Source organism: Hordeum vulgare, chromosome 5H, assembly GCF_904849725.1.
Source record: "Hordeum vulgare subsp. vulgare chromosome 5H, MorexV3_pseudomolecules_assembly, whole genome shotgun sequence".
In the NCBI taxonomy this organism is placed as follows: domain Eukaryota; kingdom Viridiplantae; phylum Streptophyta; class Magnoliopsida; order Poales; family Poaceae; genus Hordeum; species Hordeum vulgare.
The window spans coordinates 318,667,752-318,678,724 of record NC_058522.1 but is presented as its reverse complement, the minus strand read 5'-3'; positions in this window follow the sequence as shown (position 1 = coordinate 318,678,724).

Sequence of the window (10,973 nt, the reverse complement as noted above, 5' to 3'; positions counted from 1 at the left end):
CGACAAGCCCAAATCACGGTCGAAAGGATGCGATTAAACACTGACAACTGGCGGCTCGAAAGACAGCAGCGCGTGTCCGACACCGTCCATCAGTGGAGACACCAGGGTCGCCTGCCCCATGACCTTAACCCGACACGTCCGTTCGACACTCCCCGAACCCTCGGGATGGGAGCCGCCCCGGCAGGAGGACCGGGCCGCCCACCTAACCCGCCGGTTCAGCCGATTGAGGGTCAAATTCCTCGTTTCCGGACCCCTGAAGGCCACTTCTCCAACCCGGTGGATAACGTGCTTGCCGCAACTCGCCACCTAGAGTCCCTTCCGATTCACGGCAACACCCCAGCTGAGATTGAAGCGAGGAACGCCATCGAGATGTTGAAAACAGCGGTGGTTCAAAACGCCCAGTTCTCGCATAGCCTCGAGAGGTTGCACTCCACCCCTCAGGCAAGCTATACCAGGAGCAGGCCGGAGGACCAGCCTGCCGTAAACAGTGGGCCGCGACACTTCCCGCAGGACAACCCGCCCGAGCGGAACCCACCGGGCCGAGATTTCCCGAATATCCAAGACGCCCCGGCCTCCTCGTAGGGGGCGGAGGGCGAGTTGGGGTACCATGCTTATCCTCGGCCCTTCGGAACGAAAGGATGCCCAAGGACTTTAAGGGACCAAGGAAAGTGCCTAATTATACACCTGACCTCGAACCAACGTCATGGATCGAGGGTTACGAGATTGCCATGGACATGCTCGACGTAAACGAGGCGGTTTGCGCCCGATACTTCACTATGATGCTCGAGGGGTCGGCACGCACCTGGTTGAAAATTTTGCCTCCCAATTCCATCCAGTCCTTGGCCGAGTTAAAAGAGCATTTCATCAAAAACTTCCGGGGAACCTGCAAACGTCCAATGACGATTGTCGATCTACAACACTGTGTTCAGCGCCCGGACGAATCGGCCCACCATTGGTCGCGGCGGGTGGCAGAAATTATTCATTCGTCAGATGGTATTACGGCGGCTTAAGCTGTGCTCATCCTCGAGCACAATTGTCATTACGAACCCTTAGAACAGAAGTTGGGGCGACTCAAACGGAAGGTCCAAGACATGGGAGAACTAATGGACACCCTCACTAGGTATGCCGAGGCCGATGATACTAAGGATCCCGGCGAGGATGGCAAGGCTAACTCGCCCAAAAAGGGGGAGTCGTCCAAAAACCATACCCGTTTCCAGGGACGCAACCGTCACAATCAGGGGACCAATGGCAAGCGTAGACCGCAGGAGGAGCCCTCGTACTTGGTCGCTAACACCAATGCTAATGATGGCAAAAAGAAGAACCGAGGCTTCAGTGGGAAAAGGCCGCGTAACTATGAAGAGTTACTCAAGGGCCCTTGCCCGCACCACGCCACGGCCGACGGCCCGGCGAGTCATTCTTGGGAAAACTGTTTCGTGATGCGAGAATTTCGGGAGGAGGCAATCAAGAAGAGCCAAAACGAAGATCCAAACCGGCGCCAGGACCAACTCGCCGCGTCCAACCAAAGGCAGAACCCCTTCGGCGGTTTTCCCAAACAGGGGGCTCAGGAAGGCCCGCAACCAGGCGGCGGCCAGTACCCGGTGCACCACCAGCGGCGGTACAACCCGCCAGGAGTTTTCCAGCAGCCGCCCCCACAGGACCAGGATGACAATGGGGGCTTCTGCAGGAATCCCAAACAGCTAAGTAATGGGCAGTACCACGTTTTCACCACTAATGCTTGCAGGCGTGATAAAAAGGTAAGTCACCGGGCGTACAGTGTAACTGAGCCAGCGATTCCCAGATATCTCCACTGGTCCGAGCAGACCATAACGTGGAGCAGGGAGGATCACCCGCCAAGAATAGATAACCCGGGCGACCTGGCATTAGTCGTGGCTCCCCAAGTGGGGGGTTACACCCTATCAAAGGTATTAATGGATGGTGGCAGCAGCATCAATATCCTATACTTCGACACCTTCTAGAGGATGAATCTATTGGAGAAAGACTTGATGCCTTCGACCACGGTTTTCCACGGAATTGTCCCTGGCAAGTCGGCTTATCCCATAGGCCTGGCCAGGCTCTCAGTAGCGTTTGGAACTGCGCAGAATTACAGGTCGAAATTTCTAATCTTCGAGGTGGTCAAGCTGAAAAGCCCATACCATGCACTGTTCGGGCGACCGGCTTACTCCCGCTTCATGGCCCGCCCGTGCTACGTCTACCTCAAGCTCAAAATGCCTGGTCCTAAAGGACCCATCACGGTTGATGGAGATAGAAGGATCGCAAAGGAATGTGAAGAAGGGGATGCGGCTTATGCGGAAGTCGCCTGTGCGGCGGAAGAGCTCAAGCACCTTCGGGCCATTGTTGACCCGGCCGACATGTCACCACTCAAGAAGCCGACTACAGATTCTGAGTCGCCCCTCAAGTTCAAACCGACGGATGACACTAAGACAATCGATTTCGTGTCTGGCGATTCATCCAAGCAGTTCACCATTGGGACGGGTCTGGACCCCAAATAGGAAAGCGCGCTCATCGAATTCATCCGTGAGAATCGGGACATCTTCGCATGGAAACCTTCTGACATGCCTGGTGTACCGAGAGAATTCGCTGAGCACCATCTTAACGTTGACCCAAAATGCAAACCTATCCAACAGTACCTTCGCAGATTCAACGAGGAACGACGCAAGGCGATTGGAGAAGAAGTCGCCCGCCTTTTAGCCGCCGGGTTCATCGTGGAAGTTTTTCACCCCAAATGGCTGGCTAACCCGGTGTTGGTACTCAAGAAGAATGGCACTTTCCGTATGTGCATTGACTATACAGACCTCAACAGGGCTTGTCCCAAAGATCCTTACGCTCTTCCCCGCATCGATCAAATCATTGACTCGGTGGCGGGATGCGAACGATTGTGTTTTCTGGACACCTATTCAGGATATCACCAGATCAAGATGGCCGTGGAAGATCAGGAGAAGACGGCCTTCATAACCCATTTCAAGGCCTTTTGCTATGTGTCCATGCCTTTCGGACTCAAAAGCGCGGGGGCGACTTATCAACGCTGTATCCAGAATTGTCTTCGTAGCCAAATTGGTCGCAACGTCCATGCCTATGTCGATGATATTGTGATCAAGACCCGCCAGGGGGAGACACTACTTGAAGACCTTAAGGAGACTTTTGATAATTTACGGGTATATCAGATGAAGTTAAATCCTACCAAGTGCGTTTTTGGTGTACCTGCAGGAAAATTGCTGGGTTTCTTGGTATCGGAGCGCGGCATCGAGGCTAACCCGGACAAGATCGAAGTTGTTACCTCTCTCGGAAAGCCGGCGAATGTTAATCAAGTTCAACGGTTGGCGGGTCGCATTGCGGCTTTAAGTCGTTTTGTGAGTCGCCTAGGGTAAAAGGCGATTCCTCTTTATCAATTATTAAGGAAGTCTGATCGATTCGTGTGGACAAATGAGGCAGACCAGGCGCTTGAGGCCCTAAAACGCCAATTGGTTAACCCGCCGGTCCTGGCGGCCCCGACTGAAAAGGAGCCTATGCTTCTGTATATCGCGGTGAATTCCAAGGCAGTAAGTGTGGCTGTGGTCGTTGAAAGAAAGGAAGAAGGGAAGGAATACCCAGTGCAACGCCCAGTATATTTTATCACCGAGTTGTTAACTCTTTCCAAACAGCGATACCCGCATTGGCAAAAACTTGTCTATGGGGTGTTTATGGCGAGTCGAAAACTTAAGCATTACTTCCAGGAGCACCCGATCACAGTGGTGAGTTCTGCTCCCCTTGGTGATATTATCCAGAATCAGAAGGCAACAGGGTGAATCGCCAAATGGGCGATAGAGCTTGGGTCTCATCACATACAGTATACTCCCCGCACAGCTATCAAATCCCAGGCACTAGTTGATTTCATTAACGACTGGACCGAGCTACAGGTTCCGGAAGACCGGCCTGACCTTACCTACTGGACTATTGACTTTGATGGATCTAGGCAGCTGGAAGGCTCGGGGGCTGGTGTGGTGTTAGTATCCCCTCAAGGAGATAAGTTCTGTTACGTTCTCCGACTCATGTTCCCTGCACTAATAATGCGGCGGAATATGAAGCTTTGCTTCATGGCTTACGACTCGCGAAAGAGATGAACCTAACACGAGTCAGGTGTTTTGGCGATTCCGATTTGGTGGCGCAACAAGTTTCGGGTACCTGGGACTCTCGGGATTCCATGATGGCGGCTTACAAACGAGCTATGTCTGACGTAGCGGGTTATTTTCATGGCTATCAGGTGGACCATATTGACTGGCGACTCAACGAGGCAGGTGACGCCCTCTCGCGACTCGGCTCACAGAGAAAACCGGTTCCCCCTAATGTTTTTCTGGATATCTTGCATAAGCCATCCGTGGTTTTACCCTCAGAGGAGGAATTGGCGATACCAGATCCCGAGTCTCAGCTCATGGCGGCTCTCCATGTCATTCCGGATTGGGTTCTCCCTTATCTGGCTTATCTCACTCGCGGCGAGTTACCCACCGACAAAGTTTTGGCTCGCCAGATCGTTCGGCGCAGCAAATCCATGGTCATCATTAATGGCGAGTTGTATAAACGGAGCGCTTCTAGGGTTTTTCAGCGATGTGTCTCCCCCGAAGAAGGATGTGCGATCCTAAATGACATTCATTCCGGAGACTGTGGACATCACGCCGGGTCACGTTCTTTGGTATCAAAGGCTTTTCGTCATGGTTTCTTTTGGCTGACGGCTCACGCAGATGCAGAAGACATAGTTCGTCGGTGCGAAGGGTGCCAATGTTATGGGGCCAGGCTCACGTGCCGGCTCAAGAATTGAGAATGATTCCCATTACTTGGCCTTTCGCAGTTTGGGGGCTGGACATGGTTGGTCCCTTTAAAATGTCCTCCAACAAGAAGACCCACCTATTGGTGGCGGTTGATAAATTCACCAAGTGGGTTGAGGCGGAACCTATTGGAGCTTGCGATGCGGAGACGACGGTCAAATTTTGGAAGAAGCTGATTTTCCGGTTTGGATATCCGCACAGCATTATTACTGATAATGGTACTAACTTGTCCCAAGGGGCGATGCGGGATTTTTGTCGTCGAGAACATATCCGACTTGATATTTCTGTGGTTGCTCAGCCTCAATCTAACGGGCAAGCAGAACGGGCGAATCAGGAGGTCTTGCGAGGGATCAAGCCCCAACTCATGGTTCCCCTGGAAAGGACTCCAGGGTGTTGGGTTGAAGAGTTACCTTCGGTACTATGGAGTATTCGGACTACCCCAAACCGGTCCATGGGATTCACCCCTTTCTTTTTGGTCTATGGAGCAGAGGTTGTTCTTCCTACGGACATAAGGCATGACTACCTTAGAGTCGCCGCATATGTGGAGCAAGATAATGAGCTGGCGCGTCAAGATTCTTTGGATGCCTCGGAGGAGGCGCGTGACCTGGCTGCGGCCCGTTCGGCTATCTACCAGCAAGATCTGCGGCGTTATCATAGTCGCCGGGTTAAGAGTCGGACCTTTCAGGAAAGCGACTTAGTACTTCGTCTAATACAAGATCGAGCAGGCATGCACAAGTTGTCACCCCCTTGGGAAGGGCCGTTCGTCGTCAGCAAGAACCTCCGCAATGGCTCTTACTATTTGGTGGATCTTCGGCCTAATCGACCGACCACAGAGACTGAGTCAACTCGCCGCTGGAATATTGCCCATTTGCGGCCTTACTACACTTAAGCTCTTAAGCTTTACACTTTGTAAGTTTTTCAGTTTCATTATGAAGTAATAAAATATTCCCCGACTTGGGGGCTTCTCTATTAAAAAGCAAATTGTGTCATCCTGTTGCGACCATACGAGTCGACGGGATCTGCATTTAGGGTGGGACCACGAGCTTTCAGACTCGCCTCCCCCTGTCGCGACCTTATGAGCCGACGAAACCTGCATTTAGGGTGAGTGCACGAGCTTTCTGACTCGCCTCCCCCTGTCGCGACCTTATGAGCCGACGAAACCTGCATTTAGGGTGGGTGCACGAGCTTTCTGACTTGCCTCCCCCTGTCGCGACCTTATGAGCCGACGAAACCTGCATTTAGGGTGGGTGCATGAGCTTTCTGACTCGCCTCCCCCTGTCGCGACCTTATGAGCCGACGAAACCTGCATTTAGGGTGGGTGCACGAGCTTTCTGACTCGCCTCCCCCTGTCGCGACCTTATGAGCCGACGAAACCGGCATTTAGGGTGGGTGCACGAGCTTTCTGACTCGCCTCCCGCTGTCGCGACCTTATGAGCCGACGAAACCTGCATTCAGGGTGGGTGCACTAGCTTTCTGACTCGCCTCCCCCTGTCGCGACCTTATGAGGCGACGAAACCTGCATTTAGGGTGGGTGCACGAGATTTCTGACTCGCCTCCCCCTGTCGCGACCTTATGAGCCGACGAAACCTGCATTTAGGGTGGGTGCACGAGCTTTCTGACTCGCCTCCCCCTGTCGCGACCTTATGAGCCGACGAAACCTGCGCTTAGGGTGGGTGCACGAGCTTTCTGAGTCGCCTCCCCCTGTCGCGACCTTATGAGCCGACGAAACCTGCATTTAGGGTGGGTGCACAAGCTTTCTGACTTGCCTCCCCCTGTCGCGACCTTATGAGCCGACAAAATTATTATTGCTATTTTTCGTTGTGGCATAGTCCTGAAGGTTTTAAGCCTTTTTCTTCTGATGCTTGTTGAAAATATCCATAGTTTGTTTGTTTTCACATATGATGTTTTCAAAGTTGAAGAAAAGAGGGTGATAAGAATTGTTCCATCCTTGGCGAATTAAGCATTAAGGCGGGTCAAATATTTCAAATCGCCTTAGAGACGATATAAGGGTTCTCGCAGAAGGTATCATCAAAAACAGTACTGACTTGCGGAAAAAGGACCTATTACATGGCTCGTAGGCCAAAGTCTACTTCGCTAACGCCTCGGGATCATCCTGGCGTGAGCTCTGGCCAACTTCGATTTGCAAGTCGCCCAATACCCAATTGCATTTGGCCAAAGCAGCAAAGTCGTCTTCGTCGGTCAGAATTGATGCCAAGTCTGCTTCCAAGTCGAAAGGATTCTTGGGCCGCCGAGGAGTTAGGCTGGTCGTCACGAAGGTTGGCGGGCTGACTTTCTTATTTCTGCTATCGTAAGCCGCCTGGTATTTTGTTAAATCAAGGCTTGCGGCGAGTTGAGTTGCAGCCAGCCGAGAATCCTTGACGACTTTTTGGTAATCCTCTTTAACTAATTCTGATCCATCGTCCTTGAGCTGAGGGAAGCCAACGGCTACATCTTCTAAGTTAATCTCTGGAGCATACGCTAAGCAGCAACTCAGGGCAGTCAGAACACCTTTCCGGGCGGCTGACCGAGTTAACTCGCCAATCTGGGGGGAAGTCTAGACAAGCATCCAAGTACCTTCTTGATGGAAGTAATAGGTTCCTTGGCACCCATCACAACTTTGACGGTCAACACACTGCCTGTGTACAGCTGCTCTGTCAGCGTATAAATCCCCTTCAGCATCAAGTCGCAGTCTTCTTGAAGGTTGGGGCTCTTGGACCTGAATTATGATGATTAGCGACTTAACATCAGTATTATGAGTAAAAAAAAGAAGAAAAAAAAGGGGGGATGAGGTTGAAGATTTAAGTAAGGCTTACCAAAGACGGCTTGCGTCATGTTGGAGATATGACATTTTAAGCCGGACAGTTCCTGTTGTACAGTGGCCAGCCTAGCTTCAGCTTTCTCTGCCCTCTTCAAGGCGGCATTTTGTTCAGCCTGAGCTTCTTTTAACTTGGCCTTGAGTTTTACCAGTTCGGTCAAGGCCAATTGACATTTTTCCTCCGACTTAGCTCGGGCGTCTTGTTGTCCAGCTAAGTTTTTTCTTAAATCGCCCAGCGCCGACTCAGTCTGAGCAAGGTGTTCCTATTGAAAGTTTAAAATAAGGGCAAGTCTCAGAATTACTGCAAAGCAATATCCCTGACACTTGGTGGCTAATGTATAATTTTTTTCAGGTGAAATTATACAAAAATCAAGACCCGGCTCATCTTTTTACTAATGACCCGGCCCTTGGGGGTTACTGGTCGTGAAGCTTTTTCTAAAATTTTCAAGACCGACTCATCTTTTTACTGATGACCCGGCCCTTGGGGGTTACTGGTCGCGAAGGTTTTTCTAAATTTTCGAAGACCCGGCTCATCTTTTTACTGATGACCCGGCCCTTGGGGGTTAATGGGAATAATATAAGTATAAAAAAAATATACCTCATGTTCGTTGTTTAACATCTTCAACAGGTTTTTCTCCATCTCATAGCTCGCCTCCAGGCGACTTGCAAAACCAGAACAGAGTTCCTTAAACTCCAAATTTGCATAGTCGGAAAGTTTCGCCTTGGAGAGCCCAGACTCGGGAATGGCGTGAGAGGAGGATGCTACATGTTTGGACAAAACTGTCGTCGCCGGTTTAGAAAAGCCAGAGCCAGTAATAACCACGACATCTGGGTCTTCCGTTGTTGTCAAGGGGCTCGGCGGCTTGGGGGCGTCCATTGCTTCTCTCGGCGACTCAGGGAGATCTACTTGAGTCGCGGGCTCAGCTTGATCCGGAGTTGGAGTTGTTTCCCTCATGAGGTCTGGAGCTGCGTCAGGAGTTGGTCCGCTGGTTTTCCTCTTCTTGGCTTGTGCCCTGCAAAAAAGGAGAATAAGCACGTTAAGGAATTGGAAAGTTCATTATTCTTAAAGGTCACGACAAGATTATCAAAAGACTTACCCCGGAACTTGAATCATTGGCGGAAGTGTTGACATCACTGAGTCGCCCGAGGTAGGAGGAGAATTCTGCAAAAGAGTTATATGTCAATCATACAGGCGGGTTACAAGTGTGACCCAAAGAGAAATGGAGAATGGCTATTCATAAAGAGTACCTCGCTTGGTTTTCTTTTGTTTGTTGCCGGTAGGCCGGATACCAGGTCGCCAGAGTGACTTCACGTTTTCTGATTTGAGGCGTGCTGTGCTTTCTTCATTAGGAAATTCGGGTCCAGATAAGCATTTGGATGAGAGAAGGGAACTTTCCCACAAATTCGCCTGGCTGGCTTAGGTGGAGAAGGAGATGAATCGGAGGAAACGGAAATTACCTCTACAGAGTCTTCTTGGCTTTCGTTATCCTCATTCTATTTCAGGGAAAGGGAAAGATGTAAATAAAAGGTTAAACAGTGATAGGTGGCGAGTGAAAAGAGGATGGATTTGTACCTCTGAAAGTGCATCGCCGACTTGAGATTCGTCGACTTCGGATGGCTCAGCCGCAGCAGATTTTCCTTTACCCTTGGCTTTCTTAGAAGGCGGCTTGACATTTTTCATGGCTTGCTTTTTGGGTCTCCTGGACCAGAACTTATCGCCTTTCTGAAATGGTATATATTACGAAACCACGATAGCAGTAAAGCATAAGGGATAAATACCAAGGGCGAGTTAGGTTTGGTTACCTTGGGCGCCGGGTTAATTTTGCAAAACGGCTTAAGGCCGATTTGGCCACATTTTCCCGCAGGTTCGGCAGTCAATTTTTTGATGATGGTAACAATGTCCTTTTCCGTTAAAGCTGTGTGAAAGTAGCATTGAGGATGATCCAGGGTGCCGTCAAACTCACACATCAGACCATCTCGGTGGCTCAGAGGGAGAATATGCCATTCAACCCAGCAGCAGATTAGGTCGACCCCGGTAAGACCATTGTTCGTCAGGGATCTTAGCTCAGATAGTATGGGGATGACTCCGACTCCTCTTCCTCGGTAAGCTTGTCTGGGAGCTTGGCCTATAACCCAGAAGCATGTTCTCACCAGCAGGAGACGTCTCTTGACAATAAAACCAAGACTCGCCCCAGCCCTTGGGATGGCTAGGCATGGTGAGTGAAGGGAACGGACTATCCCTACGGCGCTGGACGTTGACGCTGCCGAGTTCCAAACTGGGGCCATTATGGAATTCCGTCTGGCGATTCAGATGGAAAAAATACCAAAATAGGGGGACAGAAGGCTCGATCCGCAGATAAGCTTCACAAAGAACTTGGAATTGGCTCAAATTGCTTATGGAGTTGGGTCCCAGATCCTGGAGTCGGACGTTCATAAAGGTCAAAGCGTCCCTAAGAAATTTCGATCCGGGCGGCTTAAAACCCCGTTCCAGGTGTTCAACAAAAACTACTATTTCCCCTTCTCTGGGGTTAGGGAGATCTTCTCCTAACCCGGTGCGCCAGCCAATGGCATCTTGAGAATCCAAACAGCCCGCTTTCACATAATTGGCTAAAACAGCGTCATCAACCTTGGTAGGAAGCCAGTCACTCTTGAAGACGGCGCCCATGCTACAAGTAAGTAAAAGTATGATATTACATATCTTGGACACCTACTATATGGGATGGAATCGGTTCATTTAACCCGCCGAATACTTTGATTAAAGAAAGATTTAACCCGCCAGTCCAAAGGGCCGAGTTGGGTTATTATGGCGACTTATGGAAGTATGGTTATTCCCAAAGGCTACGCTTTGAGAATGGTAAAGTCGTTTCGTCCTGAAGCGCTAGGGGGTGAAGACTACAAACAACTTTTCGCAAACATTAAATAAGGAGTGGATCTACCAGACAAATGTGAAAACCTACGAAATATAACTGGGCACGAACAGTTTATTATCAAGTGATGCCCCTCGTTTGGTGGACACATTGTGTCCAAGGATTCACAAGTACAGCGGATAAGTGAAAGTATTCAGGGTATTAAGCTATTCTACCGACACTCGTGTTAATAAATTCGAAGCAGATAGCATCTATATGCAACGAGCTTCAAGAACACGGCAATGGCAGAAGCTCGAACAAGAAGTAAATCTACTCTTAAAGATAGGCGGAAGCCTAACCTGTTGTTGTCGAGAGAGAAGAGTCGACGGAGATGGGGTTTGCTGGAGAAGCGCGGGCGTCCCGTCGAGCAGAGAAGTTTCCGTTGGCGGCAAGGTTCGAACTGAACGGCGAGGTGGCCGAAGGCGATGCAGTCGA